Here is an 18,840-nt window from a genome sequence, read left to right as displayed (position 1 = left end):
ATGGGTCCCTTCCAACTCAGAATATTCTGTGAAAAGTCTTGGAAAACGAGGTTTTGTACATTAAAATCTCCTTGTTTTCACACTGGACTTTGTTTTACCCCCCAGTAATTTGCTTTAGCATTTGCACAACACATTACTCTTTTATGTTCTGCTTATTTGAGAAGCCTTTTGTCTGCTCTGCAAGATAAAAAACCAGCTCATACAAAAGCTTTGTGTTGCATTGTGCACCTGACTGTGAAGATCAGGGATCTGGGGGATCTCCACATGTTCACAATACCTGGGAATGCATGTGCTGTTTTGAAAACAAAGGCAGCAGCGCTCAGGCAAAGTTGTCTAATGCCATGCTCAGGGAAGCCAGATGCACAGATTCCACAGCCACAACGCTCCTGCCTGCGAATCTGAGGGAAGAGATCCAAGTTTCAAAGGCCTGAGCCCGTGGAGATGTACCATCTGAGGCCTGTGAGCTTTACCTTGATGAGAATGCCCAAAGCCTCAGCCCTGCCTTCCTCCCACGTCCTGCGGTGCTGCGTTTCTCCGGCATATGCCGTGTGACATCCGCATTAATCTGCACACCCCGCAGAACCAAAGCACAGCAGGACGAGCTAAGGACAGGCTGCCGGCCCTAACTTTCATTTTTCTGCCTTTGTTGCTGTGTGTCAGGGATAAAGGTGACCTGCAAGGGAGGAGGGGGAGAAAAGCTGCCTACCTGTGTCCCATTTGCTTCGTTAGGTTGTACAAAACGTTTTGAAAGGTTGTTTGTTTAGTTCTTGGCTGCCTTTTTTTTTTTTTTTTTTATGTGTGTGTGTGTTCTCTTTCAGAAATATCAGATCCAGACTTCTCTGGTTTTCCTAGGAGACATAGCAGAAAACTGGAGAGCTCTTGGGATTAAAAGTCTAAAGCTCAGGCGGTTGAAAGGGAAAGAGGATTATAGTTATAACATTTTTAACCTCTCGGTTCTTTGTTTCTGTTTGTTACTACCAGCTCAGTACCACTCCTGCTTCATGTCTTTCACATTCTGGCTCTTTGGTTAAGATGTGAAAATCTCTCATTCCCACTCTCTGATCCTCCAGAGAACTCCAGCAAACAGAGATCTTAAACAAACACCCTCCTCAGCCACTACATGGATCTACAAACATTTGGTCTTTTTTAAGACACACACAGGACATCTCTTTTTATTGTTTGTTGCCCACATTTTGTGCCACTCCTGAAATTCTGGAGGGCACTCCACTGAAACTCCACTTGTCTTATTTTCCCTAAAAGAAAAATCAGAAAACAACATCCATTTCCTTCAAAGAGAAAGTGCAATTATATGTCTTTCAGATATATTGAATGCAACAGGATAGTCTGACTGAGGAATTTAGAACATACAAAAATTATTTCCTCTAATTATTTTTTTTATTAAAGAGCTCATTTTGTACCATTTATTTTTATTACAGTTGTTGTTTCATTAGTTGGATTCTCATCTTGAAGTTTAATACAGATAAAGGAATAGGAAGAGGAATTAATAATTGATCTTAATCATCTCTTTGGAGCTGCTGAACTCTCCTCCAATTAATTTGAGGCATTACAAGAGCTCTTGTAGAATGAAGGGGGCAAGCCCATGTATTAATAATCTGTAGAGCTTTGGTATATATGACAGTACCATGGGGACACTCACTCTCTATCCCTGCACATGTTCCCTTTGTGCACGTAGTGACTTCAAGAAACCTGGTTAAATCAACTGAGAGATCTTTTAGTATCTGTCAGTGTTTGGAGAGGTCACAGCGTGCTCTTCCATCCCTGAAAATTGAAAAGCTTTGTCATTTTTCTTAACCATAGCTGGATGGTGATTGTAAATAATCGGATCCTCTGATTTTTTTTTTAAGGTTATCTAAACACACAGGCTTTGAGGGAGTGTAAAAGCAGACAAAGAGTTGGACAATTGAATGCATCCTGCATTTAAGACACTTGGATTGTGAAATTTTTATGAAGCTTGACTGCACCTTTGACCATGCCTGGTGTGGTGACACTATCAGTAATTTCTGTCCTGAAATACAAAGCTGAGTAACATAAAAACCCAGTCTGGGCTGGTCTGGGTCCTTCTGTGAATCCAGACTTGCCTCTTGTTTGACATGCAGAGGTGCAGGTATTTGTGGTGCAAATTCGTGCCCTCCTGACTTAGAGCGTGGCCTGGAGGGTGGCAGAGATGCTCCCAGGCAGAGTTTGTGTTTGTTCCTCTCCATGCTGTTCCTCGAGACAAAAATGTTGTCTGTGAACATGGATTTACATCAAAATACCTGTTTTTAGACCAGAGATGGCTGGATGTGTGTGTGGCTTTGTGTACATGAGCCTGTCTGTGTGTGCAGTGGGGTCAGCCATCGGTCCTTGCAGAGCACCCAGAAACTGCCTCAAATGACAAAGGGATTTGAAGCAAAGTACTTGGAATCAAACTGGCTGTTTCCTCAGTAACCTGCATCCCTTCTGGACTGTAGCAGGGTAACTGATTGTGAGATCACCCCATGGCCATCCCAGGGAAAAGTCACTGACAGTCTTCCAAACCAGTGAAACCATTAGAGGAAAAGCAAAAACTGCTTTTTCTCCACAGTTTCTCAGCGTTTCTCTCAACTCTGTCATGATGATTCTTCTGTGAAAAATGTTTACTTTGAAACAGCAGCAAACTTTGGCAAATACAAACTTAACCAAACTCATTGTCATGGTGTTTATGGACAGTTTGTACAATGAGTGCAGCTTGTTAAACTTTGGCCCTTGGGACCACACAAATTAACAAACCTCAGTGGTAAGTGCACACTTGGTTTGCCCCACCAAGTTCTTGTCAGTCAGGAGCTGCTGTCAGAGCCTGCCTTGTGATCTCTACCTTGACCAGACCTGACTGGTTTTCAGCCTCCTTATGTTATTTGTTGCATTCTGTGTTGATATCTGAGCTCCCAGTCTGTGTGCTGTGTCCTGTGGCAGGGTGGAGGTTACAGAAATGCTCTCCTGCCATTTTCCCCCTTCCTTTTCCCTTCACATTTCTGCTGTGAAATGTATCGAGTGTTTTTGTGGAGGTGATAAGGGAACCACTCGAGTTCTCCTGGCAAAACAGAGCAACTCTCGAGCTGCCGTGAGCACCAGCCGTGCTAATTCCTGCAGGGACACAGATCTGTTAGAACCTCTCTGGGCTGGGCCTTCCTTTGGGACTGACACCTTCCCCTCGAATCCAGCCCTGGCCTTCTGTGTCCCCCAGGAACTCCTCTTGGAGAGCTGCTGGTGGTGCAGGTGTAGGGGGTGGTTTAATGGTGAACCAAAACGTGCAGGTGGTGAAGCTGCTCTCCCCAGGACGGCTCTCCAGCAGTGCTTCTGTGCAGTTTGAATTACTGTCAGGTACTTTCAGTTCTGGGCTGACCGTTTGGAACAGGATTTTGAAGTGACTGTGACTAGTGTTTTCTGTATTAGCAGCATTTCCTTTCCCTGGCCTTTTCAAGAGAAGTGTCCAATCCTGTTCTTTCCCAGCTGTTGGCCAAGCTTGGCTGGCCGGGGCCCTGGGACAAGCGCACACATGTTCAGATGCTTTTCCCAAATATCATCCAAGTCTCTCAGGCCTGACAGATGGTTTGACAGGACTAATTACACTTTCTGGTTTTGTCACAGATTAGCAGCGTCCGTAAGTCTTTAGCATGGGAGGGCTGTTCAGGGCCCGGTGGGAGCAAACTCATTTCATTTTACAACATTCTGAGCAAGGAGCTTCAAAGGACAGACCATCAGAACTGCTTTAGTCCATGGAATTGAAAAACCCAGACCTTTCAATCAGAGGGTGCCCATCCAGCTCGGTGTGAGCCAAGGAGAGCTTTTACCATGTTGTCCATGAGGTATCACCTCCCTAGGGCATGGATTGTTCCTCTGCTGTGGCTGATGTTTTAAGGTCCATGTGTCAGGGGGTGTCAGTTCTTGGTTGTTTCAGAGTTGTCTGAAAATCTCTGCTTACAGGAGTAACAAGGGTATGCACACTCAAAGTAGAAAATACTTGTATATGTACAACAGCTGTAAATTACTGGGAAGGAAAAACCCACCCAGGCTATGTAAAGCTTCTTGCTGCAAAGGTAATGAAATGCCATCTGCAGTGGTCGTGAGAGATGGGACTAAGCAGCCTGTTCCCAACATTCCTGGTGTGGTTCCCTTATGTATGTGCTCAGGGCTGTGCTGCTACCACAGAAGTTTTAGTCATTCTATATAGATTGTAAGCAAATGAATGGAGCTTTAAACAACTGTTAAACGTTTGAGTATCAAACCCCAGGAATACTTAGAGCCTCTGATAGTATTGCTTTCTTGGTTTATGACTGTCCCACTGCATAAATCGTATCAGGAAGAATAGCTGTAGGGGTAAAGGACTCTATTGTCCATACCTCATGGCCATCCTTTTATGAAATTTACTCCCTTTTTTCACGTTAGAAAATAGCCATAACTGTTTATTAGTTTGGATTCATTTTATAATACAACAATGTAGACAGCAGTTAGTGAAAGTTCAGAAGAATCTATTTAATAGGAAATTTGGCACAGCAAAGCTGCTGCCGGAGAGATGAATCTCAATAATAGTTATGTTGCATTATGATACACAAAGTGCAGTTCTGAAGCACAGCACCTCTTTCCAAGTAAAATTGGTGTGAGAGAAAAAAGTAATTTAACACTTGGACTATGTCTTTGTAGCCACGCAGCAGTTACAAAAAAAACCAAATTGTGCTGCTCTTTGAAAATATTGTTTGCGGTGAAACAGGAGGGTTGCACGTTATTTATTCTAAAACTATTCATTATGCTGTTTAATGTGACCTGCAGAGAGCTGGCTCACCAGATGGGATGAGGCTCATCCTTTTGCATTTGTTCTGAGTGTTGAGGGTTGGGAAGCACTTTGCTCCTGTGAGGTACCGCGGCTCGGGCCGCCAGCGCGGCAGCGATGCCGCGTGAGTGAGCAGGAAACTCATCTGCATTCACCTGCTGGTGTTCGCAGAGGCACCACCACAAACACGAGGCCCTCCCCTCCTCGAGAAGGGCTGTGTCCTGGTTTCTTGCCCTGCTAATTCCTGTCTGTGATGAGAACACTACGGGAGGCATGGAGCGGCGGTGTCAATGGATTTGGGAGAAGCTCAGCGTGACCACGGGAGCAGGGAGGGAGCAGCCTCCCGCAGGTCAGCCCGGGTTGTGCTCTCCCAGCATCCAGGAGAGCCTCCTGCTGCACTCACAGATAAATAAATAAGGAGATTTCCGTCTTTTCTCTCTTTTCTTGGCTTGCAGCAGGAACTCATGAATCAATCGTCAACGAGCCAACTTCTGAGCCAATTGCCGTAATGATGTATGTGATTAACACGCTGGGATCCTTTCCCTTCTTCCTCCTCACCCTTTTTTTCCTGTCCTTTTTCTTTTTTTCCCCATACACGAGAGGGAGGCAGTTTCTCATCACGGCGGGGGTGTTGGTGTCACGTCCCACCCCGCACACGAGAGCACGCGCGTGCCTGGCCCTGCCCTGCCGGCTGGGAGGAGGTTTCAGGCTCTGCCTGAGGGATGGGGAACATATTGCTCGGCAGGTGGGGCCAGCTCAGACGCATTTGCTGTTATTTCAGCACTGACAGCAAAAATACATCACCCGTGCTCTGCAGGAACCTGCGCAGGGCCTGCCGCCCCCAGCACAGCGCTCGGCTTGAATGGATCGTTCTGGGAAATCAGCGAGTGCCTTGCTGTCCTGAGACACTGGGCCCTCTGTGTGTGGAAGCTGCTCTGAGGGTGAGCCCTAGTGATGCTTTCCCATCCAACCCCACTGGCTTTGTGCCCTCCTCACAGGGCAAATCAGACCTAGCTGTGAAAACCCCAGATTTCTGAGGCCCCTCTGCAAACACAAGACTGTGGATTTTCAGTTATTTTATCTACTTGTTAATTAGGAGTTTATGGGGTTTATCTGCTAGCTGGTGAGAGTTCCACAGTTACTGTGTTCAGATGGTTTTCCTTTGGTCAGCAACGTGCTTATGGTTGTGTTGACTTGGTTTCAGCTGAGGTATGGGTAGGGTTATTTTCCCTGCTAATTGCAGTCACTGTAGGTTTGGTTTGTTTTGTTTCACGTTAAGAACCCAGCTAAGTAGCAGTTTCATGAGAGCTTGAACACAGTGGGCCTTGCACTTTGTTATCCAACTTCATACACAAGTCAGCAAATGAAAGTGGAGTCAGGAGGAAAGGTGTAGGGGGTAATGCGTGCCATATTTTACAAGGCATTGTGCAAACAGACTTTTTTTCCTTTAGAAAGCTCCATATTTAAAAAGATTCCAAAGGATCTGGGAGATGCTCTGCATCCTCCATTCTGACTGTATTTAACTGGGTGCATAAGTGAGAATTAATATCCTACGTTAAATGAAGAGAAACTAGGGGAAAAAAATAAAAAAAGAAGCATCTGGAAGCTCACTGGGTTATCCATCCCCCCAGGCTTTTTCAGGTAGCATGGCTGCATGAGAGTGATTTTAGTCTGGGCAGAGCAACAGCAGGGGTAAAAGAGGTAGAAACAAGTGAATGGTGGATTTTTCTATCCAAGGATCCCTTTCTTCATTTCAAAGATTAAAATCTGACCTCTGTGGGTTTGGGTGTTTTTTTTTTTTTCCTTCTGAAACCTCTCATGTTAGTTAACATTGGGACCCTTGTGTCCCATGTATTCATCAGGAGGTTTAAAGATTAATTCCCAGCAGAGACGTTCTAAGACTTCCTCAGGACATTGATTTCTTTATCTACAAATGTATTACAGGCAGCAGAAGTCAGTTTGGGCAGTGCTTTTCTGTGCAACACACAGTGCAAACCACAGTCCCTATTTGGGGGTTCATTTTGTAGGGCTGTAGGTGCTCCCAGATGGGCAGTGAGATGGAGCACCCGAGAAAAGTCAAGTGCTCAGTGAGACCGGAAAATTTTACCTTTTCCTTTGTCCAGAGGCATTATTCCATGATGGGATTTACACGGGCAAATCCCTCCTGAGGAAAGATTGAGAAACGTCTCTGCTTTCTGTTGTGGTGCTTTGAATTAGCAACCGAGAGAGAATTAAATAACGGGAAGAGCTCCAGATGCCTCAGCTCCATGTGGAGAACTTCCTGTGGTCGCTCCAGGAGCCTGCTTGATCTCATTGACGCAAGTGAGCAGAGGAGATGAAGCCTTGGTAACTCCCTGAGATGGATGAGACACGTCAGGACACAGGCAGACAGACTTTTTTGTCATCTTCAAGCCTAATTTTAAGCTTGTGGTTACCTCAGGAGACTGATATTTCCTGAGGTCTGTACCACGGCTCGTTTGTGTGTGTGTGTGTGTGTGTGTGTGCTTGTGCTGCAGAAGAGGCTGATTTTGTGAGCAATGGCCTTGTGAAGCCAAGAGACACGTTGTGCCAGGGTCAGAGCTGGCTCTGCTCTGTTCCTGCTGAGCACAGCCGTGGCAGACACCGTGTTTTGTTCTGCTGTTGGCACGATTTTCAGGTGTTCACCCCTGAAAAGAAATACAGTAAGTTGGGCTGCGAGGAGGAGGCAGGTTCCCCCTGCCCCAGGACTCTGTGGTAGGAAATGGCCCTGCAGTGTGCTGAGGTCCCACAGACAGGGGCTGGAAGAGCTCAGCAGAATAAATGCAGCTGGTTTCCCGTGTCCTGTGCCCTGCTGGCAGCGCTGGGGGATGCTGTGGGTGCACCTGGTCCATTCGCTGCAGCCGCAGGTGTCCCCCACAACAGCCCCTCTGCCAGCGCTCGGGGGCCAGGAGTTTATTAGCTCACTTTTCACCTGTAAAAACTCTGAGAAAATGCCAGCCTGGCATTTCAGCAGCTCCCCAGAACCAGGCTGTGCTCGTGTGAGGGCTCTGGAAAGCCTGTCAGGCCTGTCTGCAGCTGCCGCTGTGTTTGTGTCTGTGCTGTGCACATTCACAGGCGCTGTGAGGAGCTGTCATTTTACTTGCAGAATGGTACTAATTTAGAAATAGGAAGTCTGCTAAAGTATTAATGATACCAGATGTGGCTGTTAGGTTTTTTTTCTTTACCTGTCATGTACAATACGATGGATGTTATTTTCCCAACTGCTGTGCTGAGGCGGGAAGAAAACTGTGAAAGAATCAAGATTTTTTTTTTTTCCTTTGCAGTATTGTCATGAGCTGGATTTCTTTGGGCAGAGAGGGTGAATTTTTATTTTGAAGGAGCATCACAGTGCTGTACAAGCACATTGCACCTCGTTTTCCTCACATTGCTTCAACAAGCATGGAGAACCATAGCATCGAATCCCAGAATGGTTTGGGTTGGAAAAGATCTTAAAGCTCATCCCCTTCTACCCCCTTTGAATATAGGATGCCGTGGACAGGGATATCTTCCACCAGCCCAGGTTGCTCCAAACCCTGGCCAGCCTGACCTTGGACACTTCCAGGGATCCAGGGGCAGCCACAGCTTCCCTGGGCAACCTGTGCCAGGGCCTGCCCACCCTCACAGGGAAGGATTTCTTCCCATATCCCATCTAACCCTGCCCTCTGTCAGTTTGAAGCCATTCCCCTTGTCCTGTCACTCCAAGCCCTTGTAATTAATCTCTCTCCATCTTTCTTGTAGGCTCCTCCAAGGAGTGAATGGCCACAATCAGGTCTCCCCAAAGCCTTCTCCTCTCCAGGCTGAATAGTGAAGTCAAAGTGTGTCCTGTGTCACAAAAGCATCTTCTCTTCCCTCTGCCCATGCACACATTCCCTGTGGCTCCATTGTATTTTCCCTTTCTGGCCAAACACGTGCTTCAGGCTGTGTTCTGCTCTTGGCTGCTTGGCCAGCTGTCCCAGGCTGAGCAATGACTCTCTTTCCTCTACTAGAGTTAGTGATTTGCATAGAACTTCTGGTAACTTGATGTGTTTAGAGCTCTATCAAATGTAATTGGAAGGGAACAAGGGGTTTGAAAATTACTGGGGCTGGGTGGACTGACAGCCTGTTTGCATAAAAGTTGTTTTTGTACAAAGCCAGGCAAAAAATGAAGTAAAATTACTTGTCTCAGTAGTGTGATTTGTGCCACACAGATAGAAGATAACAAAGGTACCAGCTTGCACTTTACCCCTCAAGGACTGGTGAAAAAAATTACCTTTTCAGGTTAATAGTATTTCACAGAGGCCTTGTAGGCTGCCTGAGTGAGTACACAAGGTACAAGACCACGGCTAATCAAGCTATTTGTCCTCTTCTGCTCCTTTGTGGTACCTACGAGTTGTCAGTGCTGTGTAATACTATCCATAAAAGAAAATCAGATAAAGTAGTATTGAGAGAGAAAAGCTAGTGGTGTCCATAGCTTTTACATCCAAACAAAGAGTGGGAAAAAACCCCACACCCCAGAATGTGTTTGCTGCAGGTATGACTCTGTCCCTCCAGCTAAGGTCACGTAACAGTTCTGAGGTGTAATAGCACCTTGTTCAGATTTGTTTGTCTGAGGAATCATTTGTGCTGCACGTGGGGGCAATTTATAACTCCATGGCAGACCTCAGGAATGAACTCTGAGCCCTTGTTCCTGGAGAGCAGGGAGAGCAGAAGTTGTCCCATTTTCTCAGCAGATGGGCTCCCTTAAGCTTTTATCAGTGGAACTGGGGACCCTGATGGAGCAAAGGGAACCATGTCTGTTTTACAGACCCTCATGAATGCCTTGGGGTCCCACACCACGCACTGGAAGCCCTGAGTTAACAAACACTGAGTTATCAGGGGGAAATAGAGCTGGGAATTTTAACCCTGTCCATCAGTGGGGAGGGAGAAGCTGCACGTGGGCACACACACACACACACACGAGTTATTGCAGCATTTAGGGGCTGGGGTTAATTTAAAAACACTGTTTCTTAGGCTTAATTGAGATTTCTTGGAGGCCTGTTTTTGCACACATAAAGGCTCATTACCAGGAAATCAGAGTTTACAGTGTTTATCTAGTGAGTTATGAAAATATCAGATAATAAGACTAATGACTCAACAGACCATTTTCCAAATTGTGCAGTAATCTTTGGGTTTTCCAAGATTATTATTATATTAGTTGCACTTTTTAGTCTGTCAGAAAAGAAATAAATACAAGGCCTGTATTTTTCCATTAACATTCAGAGAACATCTGTTGCGTATTGTAAATAACATACTTAGAAAGCAAACTGATAATAACTACTCAGACTATTTTCCTGTTCTGGCTATAGCATTCTGCACCATACAATATGTTATATACTACACTCTTTATTTGGCCCAGAATAAAATAGAATTATTCTAATAGTACCAGTCAGTTACACGTAAAACTGTTTGCAAAAACTCTAAAAACATACTCTTCAGATTCTATTAATGAAGAACAGTAATAGGAGACCAGAGTACAGGGATATAAACTGGTACAGCCCTGCATTTGCAAGAGAACACAACTCTGAGACTGTGTGGTGGTTGAAACGTTTAAGCAGGAAGAGATGAAAGAGTTTTTAAAATCACATTTCCCCTGAATCTCTTTCACAACACATACCAACCCTACAATAAACCATTTCAGAATGCCAATCAGACTAATAGGAAAATAACCCCAGATGGTTCTCCTTTGAAATTCCACCCCTAAAAATGCTGCACTTTGTCGTCCTGAAGTTTGTAACTCAGTTTTATAAGATTTAGGTGTAGATTAGATTTATTTTTTTGCTTCCTGGGAGGCTGTAGCCCACAATAGCTTGGAAGTCCTTTGAAGCTGAACTTGTGCTAACATGACTTTCTTTAACTGCTAAAATAAAGATGTTCTCATTGCAGTACAAGTAGCAGTGTGAATGCAGAACAACTTGGCAATTTTCACAATTATGTCAACCTAAAATTGTCACAATTATTACAAGAATAAGGCCCATGCTGTGGAAGTTTCCAGCAAAGTTGAGCGTGTACTTGATGTACATTGGAATAAACTATTTCCCAGAGGCCGGGAATCAGCAGCTTCTTGACTGATCAGTAGGTGCATCCTGTTCTCATAACAATGTGCCTGAAGTCAGCTGAGACAGAATTGTGGCATCACACACATGAGTGCAGCCAACCTGTTTCCTTCCCCCTGAAGAGGAAGAGGAATAGTTATGGAAGGATGTGGCCAGGGGATGTGCACAGGGGATGGACCTATGCAGGGTTGGACTCAATGATCCTTGTGTGTCCCTTCTAACTCAGCACATTCTGTGATTCTGTGATAACTTTACCTTTTCTAATTGCATCATAAAGTCCCCTGAGTTTCTGGGTGTGTCCCTCACCCTTTGCATATTTAGTTTGCTTTACTCCTGCTTCACTCTTCCTGTATTCAGTGGTTTCTCTTTTGGCATCACACATGTCCTGTTGGTGCTTGCTGGTACCTAAAGACCTGAACTGTACTTTATTCCACCTTGACATATCCTTAGGAAAGAAAAGCAGAAGGGAGAAGAGTGGCAGTTGGCTTGAAAGGCTTTGTCTTGGGAAGCAGCAGTGTTGGGAATGCCATCTGTCACAGCTATCCATGATATTGTCTGACTCAGAACCAAAGTACTCCCAGTGCCTCGATGCACATGCACCTCACAGGGCTGCTGGGGCGTGAGTGAGTGCATGGACCAAATCCTCACACTGCCACAAGTCACCTGTCAATGTTTCTAAACAATGCAGTGAAGGTTTTCCTGGAAGCCCCACTTTTTCCAGATTCAGAGTAGCTTTAGTTGGTTGAATCTTTCCTGTGGCTCAATGGCCCGTGGCTGAATTTCCAGCTAACCTGAATTCTTTGTACCATGTAGTCCCTGTCACCAACACCTACCTTGGCATGACAAAATAGAAACTAATCAGCGTGAGCATTTGATTTTCTCCTCCCTTTTTCAAGCACCGTCATTTCAGGGGAGTAAAAGATAGATCAGAGTCTGAAAGTGTCTGTTTTACTGGGTACTTCCACGATCTTCTTCAAACTAAAGCTGAGAATTGCCCTAGCTCTGTGTACACACATAAATCACTCCTCCAAATCCATATCCACACAGTGCTTGCTGCAGTCTTTCATTTGCTCAGTAATTTAGATTTGGTGTCCACCTTCTATAAATGTGCCCAGTCCCTGCTAGCATTTAATTTTCTATTTAATCTTGTTACAGTCAATAAAATTGCAAGAATCTTGGGCTTGTCCTCTTGCTTTTTCACCAGAAAGAGTTTGTGTCACCATGTGGACAGGAAGGAGTTGTGGGGTTGGTATGTTTGCAAGCCCTGTGGTGGTTTACAAGGTTTTGTTGAACTGTGCATCCTTCAAATCTTATGTTGAAGGTGCAAAGGTATCTGGCACATTTAAAGCTACCCACTAGGGCTTTGCTATTCTTCCTTGTGATGCAGATCTCTCTTGGAGGGCATTTGTGGGATTTCAGGATTGAACAAATCACAGGTTAAAAACTACCCCGTGCTGAAGAAGGAACAGCTGTGTCCCTTGGCTGGGCCAACACCAGCACATACCTGCAGACATATTCCAGTGGAATTAACTGTTTGGAAGTCTGGACTGGCCTCTGGGGAAAAGCACCTGTGAGCTGTTCCCACAAGTTGCTGAAAACTGTAGCTGTGTTGTGTTGCTGAGGAAATTTGGTGGGGCCATATGGATGTGCATTTGTTCAAAGGGCAAATGTGAAAATCTAATGCAGTTTCTTAATGGGATCCCAGTTTGGCCACGGTACGATGAGATAAGAGGCAATGGATCCACTTCCACTCTCAGCTGTCACTGAGATCAGTGGTGCTGTAAGAACCTGATGTGCTTCTGTGCTGGGCAGATGGACTAGACCTGTGTGGATTTGCTTAAGGCTCAAGGTCCTTTTTTGCCTACCTACCTAAAACTGTAGTGATGAGTGTGTAGGGTTAATACCTAGCTTTTAAAAATGTGTAGAGTTTTTTTTTTTTTTCCAGCAACAGGAAATTATAAGCCTGTTCAGCCAACATGAATACATTTTAATTTTAAAAAATATGCTGAAAGTGGCATTGTATGCCATAAAAATATACATCATGTGCCAAGACAAGCAATTGATGCTCTCGTATAAAATACAGTAAACACCTCCTCCCTGCCCTTCCTTTGGCTGTCGATCAGATTTCAGAATCATGAAATTTTACAGTATTACTGGTTAGAAGGGCTCCCCACTGGGAGCAGATGCCATCTCTGTCTTCATAGACTCAGAGAAAGTCCTGACATGTTTCATGGCGTTCATACGTGGAAGTCTGTGAAATGGAAAGGAAAACAGCTTTTTCTGTCAACCTGTCACTGATATAAGCTCTTACATTTCATCAGAATGACTAAACTTTAAAGCTGTTTCTTCAGTGCTGAGTATATTTGAGAACTCCCAAGTGTTATCAGATTTATAGAGTCCCAGTGTATGATAGAAGACCAAAGCATTTTGTGGCATGATATTAAAAATTCATTCAGATACTCGATAAAGCGTGGATGACAAAAGTCTGAAATGGAATAAGGTAGAGTGAATTTCTCCATGGTTTATTGACCTTGATTCCTCTACACAAAATAAATAGACAGAATGGACTAAAAAATCTCTTCTTTATGAAGGCAAAATCCTGGCAGTCAAAGACCGGCTCATAAAAATGCTCTCTGTGGCACATACCTTGGCAATGCTGGAAGTTGGAGGCAATGGAAATTTATTGCTGGTGCTGCAATGTGTGTGTCTGTGTTTGAGGCAGGGAGAAAGCAGGGGCTGCTTTATGAGGTTGCTGATGTTATCCTGTGGAGAGCGGAGAGAGAAAACACACTTACCCTCCTCACTTTGTGGTCTTTGCCTGAAGTTATAATAAGGTAAAACAGTTCCCTTTGCATACCCATTTTTTATTTGTTTGAAAGAGAAAGAGAAAAGGCAAATCTCACCAAAGGAGGAGTTTGACATCTCTCCCTGCTGGAACGGGCTGGGGCTCCACACTGCTCGGAGAGGTTTTCCTGCCTTGCTGCAGTTGGAGAGCAGAATGCCTCATTGGTTTCAGATATTAAACTTTTGTGCTGAAAGCCCAGTTGGAGCTGCTGTGACAAATGGATTTTACCTGCTGCCGAAAAACACAACCCCCACCTCCCCAGCCCTCCCGTCCTGCCTAACCTGGCCCCCCAGAGCACTGGAACAGAAAGCTGCCCTTAGGCACCATCTGTTTCTGCCAGCTCCTACTTTGGGCCCTGCCTTTACATCTGTTAAGTGGAGGCAGCTTACTTGATGAGTTGTTTTGAAGAAATATCTGGTCTCCCCACCATGTTCATTAACCATTGCAGATCTGTTAAAGACAGGCTCTGTGATGCAATTTAGCCGTAGTTAACTAAATTCATGGAAGTCACAGTCATGGATTATTTTTGCATCCCGCAGGGATAGACAGCAGAACTGTTTTAGCAACACTGTTTTCTCTTCCCTTTGAAAATAAAATTCTTTCCTGTTTGCCTTGAGAAACCCTATTTAAAACAGCGGTGAAATCTGAAGGGGATTCGGAGTGACTCGTTGGAGACTGCTAATTTGTTACTTCTTCTCGTAAAAGGCAACCAAGCTGCATTCACAGCACATGCTAAAACAAATATATTAATCATTTTCCTCCCAGTAAAGAAAAGCAACTGTTTATTCCTAGCACCTCTTTAAGTACTCCAAAGCTCCTGATTTGTTAAGCTGGCGTTCTTCTCATGGACAGACCCAGCTTTCTGAAGCCACTGGAATTTTTTCATGGCCAGTGATCAAGAACTAAAAGAAACAAAGCAAAAACTCACTTAAAATACTTCAGAAAAATGGATTCAGTATGTTTGTGTTTGTATTTGTCTGAATTAGAAAACAGTTTAACAGGCATTCAGGGAAAGCAGGCGTCACCCAGTTTATGTAGAAGAGAGTTCAACACAAAGAGAAAGGAAAGAAGAAGTGGAGGGGAAGGGAACCAAGTCTTATTTTACAGATGAAGGATCCAGACACAAAAAGAGAGGAAGAGGGATTTACCTAAAGTTGCTAAAGAAGAGTGTGTGTCAGCCAGGAATTAAATCCATGGTTTTAATAATCTCATGGCCTTAAGCCATAGGCATGGGACCATCGGCTCTGTGCTGGCTGGACACACAGTTCACCGTGTTCTCCACGTGTACAGAGTCACTTCAGAAGCAAAATCTGGTCATAATACAAATGGAATTTTCTTTTATTGTATATGTTACATTTTCATCTGAAATGATGCCCTGAAGCTACAATTATGCTTTATAATAAACTCTATACAGAGATGTCCCTGTTGGGTTTGAGGATGAGGCTAATTCCTGTATTAGTTAAAAGCTGGCACCTCTGAATCTGAGCCACGTGTAGTAAAATAAACACGAGCAAAAAACTTATCAAAGCCTCATTTCCCACAGAGAGTTAATCGAAACCTTTGATTGATGCCTTTTTCTTGGAGTTCTTCTAACATTGCTGTTGAGTGTGCGTTTTCTGGTGGGGAGCGAGGTGTGATCACACACTGCAGCCTTTCCTTCAGACTCATCGGGGCTCGGCACCAACTGGCCGCCTTTTTCAGAAAACTCACATAAGCTTAATTAGCTCTGAAATCTCATGTAAAATGTGGGTGGAATTGGCCAGTGAGTTCAAAAACTCTGAGGAGGTTGAGCAGAGAGGGGAGCTTCATGGCCTGATGGCACGAGCTGTGTTTATGGGGAGGGGGGGGCTCTGCGAGGGGCTCGTGTGTGGTACAGTAATGCCAACAGACAGAGATTAGATATCCTAAAACTCAACTTGACATGTTGACTCGAAAGATGACACTTCTACTGTTTATTCCAATTGCCTGAGCAGAGCCAGGAGAAGGCTGGGTTCTGCTTCCCTCACCCGCACAAGTGGTTGTGTCGTGCTGGTATAGTCAGTAATTGCTCTTCAGCATTTTACTCTCCTCGTAGACAGGTAGGTGCGTAGTGGGGAAAGGTACCGAGTACCGTGTAAAAACAATTTGTAATGTATCCATGAGATGCGTGAAAGGACACTGTCCTCGCTGCCGTGGCTTTCTAAGCACAGAGCTCTGGTGACATCAGGAATATTCTGCAATTTCCTTGTCTAAACATGCCACTTGGCAAACACATGACATGCATAAGAATTAGCAATTCGCACAATCTAAAGAGAATTATCTGTTTGTCTCTAGGCGATTCACAAAAATATGCCCATAGCAATTTCAGGCATTATAAATCCATCCAGGTTGGTTCTGACCATGTTGCAGAAGTAATTTCGACTGGCACATCAGATGAAAGAACAGATTTGAAAACAGTAGCGTGCATGGCCCTGAAGGTTTTATCTTGGCTAATATTCCAGGCACCTTATGGCACTACTTTGGGTTTCTGTGAAGACTCCAAATAAAGTGTCTGTAGCCTGATGAAAGATTTAACACATTTTTTTCCCGAACAAGCTTTGTAAATGTTACACTAAAGATAAAGAATGTACTTGCTGATGGGAAGCAGCTTAGTTTTCAGTGTGCTCTTCACCAAAAGCACCCTTTACACCCAGTGCTTCTGCATTCCCTGTGTGTTTCCTCCACTTTGTGCAGCAGTGGAGGTTTTATAACAGTAACACTGGAGGGTGCAAAGATGGAATTTCACTGCCACTTTTCAAGTAGTGCCCGTGGAAATTCCTCCATTTACCTTCAGCAAGACATCTCTGTGGTTCCAAAGAGAAGCAGCCTGAACAAATACACCCGCTGAGAGGACTGCAGAGGGTCAGTCATAGAAATAAGTATGTTGTGTTTAGCAACACAACCTGTATTATGTGTGACTGAATGATGAGAGGGAGAGCAAAGGCTCTTGCAGGAGATGGCTTTAGGTGGCCTCTGAGAAAGGCTGGTTTGCTCTTCATGTGACAAATAAGGTGCTTTCTCAGTGTTTTGTCTGCTTTCTTTATTTGTGTTTTCTCTCCTTTTCCATTTGCTTCTCCTAAATTCCAGGGAAGGATTTAGGCACCGAGTTTGGGTGTCCCAGGGAGAAGCATATCCAAGCCTCTGTTTTACCTGTGGGCAGGAGTTGGCTCAGGCTCTCTGCAGTCAAGGGACAGGGAGCATCTCCTCTGGATGGTGGTGCTGAAAGCCTTTGCCTTTCATGACAACTCCTTCTCAGTCCCCAAATATTTTAGGAACACTTTCCCCTTCCAAAGCACATGTAAGGCAGGAGAAGGGAGACAAATACCTGGGGGTAAAGAAGAGCTCTTTGCTACTTCTACTTCCGAGCTGACAAATGTTTTTCCTGTATTATCTCCTCCTCGTGGGGTGCTGGGCTGACCTTTCTCCTGAAAGGATCTGCAGTGGCCTCTCAGGCCTCACGTGCCTCAGGAGGCCGTGCAATTTTCCAGCTGAATAGGGTCCTAAATGCTATAGGGCACTCACTTTGCAATTCCTGGCCGTTATTTCTGTGGGTTACAAATTGTAATGAGGGGCCTGAGCAGGCACTGAACACACACAGAGCAGGGGACTCGGGATATGTTTTGCTGGAAGTTCCACCATCCTTAGCAAGGATTAAAAGCATCATTTGCCCACTTATTTAGATATTTCCACTGGAGAGAGCTTACAAAAAGAACATAGAGTCGTTTCATTTAGAAAATGGAGAAATAAGGCTTGAAAAGGTGTCTGGTCCCCAAAGAAGCTAGTCCTGGACACCCAGACCCAGCTCCTTTTTTCTCCCAGCAATGGCCGTGCATCATCACAGTTGTTCTCCTTGGTAAACACCAAATACTCAGCAATCAAAAGAGTTTTGTTTTCCCAAATGTAACAGAGACAGAAGGGATGGCTTCAGGGGACAGGGCAGAAGATGTATTGCATGCTTTCAGATCTTAAATATAATCAAAATATTCCTTAGATTTTGTGACTGAGAGCTAAAGTACAGCTATTTCTTATTCTGGTGATTTTAATGAGATGTTCCGTCACTGCCCAAATTACAGGTTTTCCCCCCTCTGCTCTTTGTACCATAAATAACGAAGAGCAGTGCACTATTAGAGAGGCCGAAGCCCCATTTGCAAGACCCTAAAGACCTGTCAGGACTGGGTGTGATTGTTCTGTGTGTGGCGTTTTCTGTGTTTTCATGGCAACTGGCAGCTCCCTGCTGCTGGAAAACCAGCTCTGCCCTGTGCTGCAGAGGGGCTGGAGCTGCAGCTGTTGGGGCTGTCACCCATGTTTGCAGTTCCTCTAGTTTAAAAGTGCAGTTACTGAGGGTTGAGACCACTCGAGCCGTCACACAAATACAAATATACTTATCCCTTATTTAAAAGGCAAAAAATAAAATTAAATGGGCTGAAGGAAAGCTATGTCTCATTTAGGTACAATAATCATATTTTTGGTATAGTGCTTATATTAAAAATGCCAAAAAAAGGATTAGATCATTTAAATTTAAAGCTCTCAAGTTAAACAGGAACAAAAATTGTCTATTAAGTCAATTTAAACAAATTAATTGACCCTGTTTATCTTTAAACATATCAGCCAGATTTTAATTTCCATTTTTTTTCACAGCCTAATAACTTGGATATTAAGTTTTATGCTAGAACACATGTACAACTTTGGTTGTTTTTGGTTTCAGATTCAATCTGTACATGGCAGCCATATGACAGGACACCACAGCCTCCCTCTGTGGTATTTGCAAACCCTTATCATTATTGCTGGGGCTCTGAAATTATCAGCTCTGTGTTCCATTATACAATAGTCATGAAAACATGACATTTGATGGGAATGCAGTTGTATCAGAAGGAAAGCAAGCACCCAAGTCTGCCTCCTCCCAGGGCTGTGGGAACAGGTTTCACTGGGAACTTGTGGGTGCTGGAGCCTCATCTCCCACTGGGGCCCTTGTGTGGCCGTGGGTGAGGTGTGATAAATGCACAGCCCAAAATCCACTTGCACATGCTAATAGGGGGAGCATTACAGGGATTTCAGGCAGGGTTGGGAGCTGGTACGTGGAT

This window comes from Empidonax traillii, unplaced genomic scaffold, assembly GCF_003031625.1.
Source record: "Empidonax traillii isolate 1590-97213 ecotype Southwest subspecies unplaced genomic scaffold, ASM303162v1 scaffold1018:size752740, whole genome shotgun sequence".
Classification (NCBI taxonomy): domain Eukaryota; kingdom Metazoa; phylum Chordata; class Aves; order Passeriformes; family Tyrannidae; genus Empidonax; species Empidonax traillii.
The sequence above is the reverse complement of the archived record's forward strand: the minus strand, read 5'-3'. Positions refer to the sequence as shown.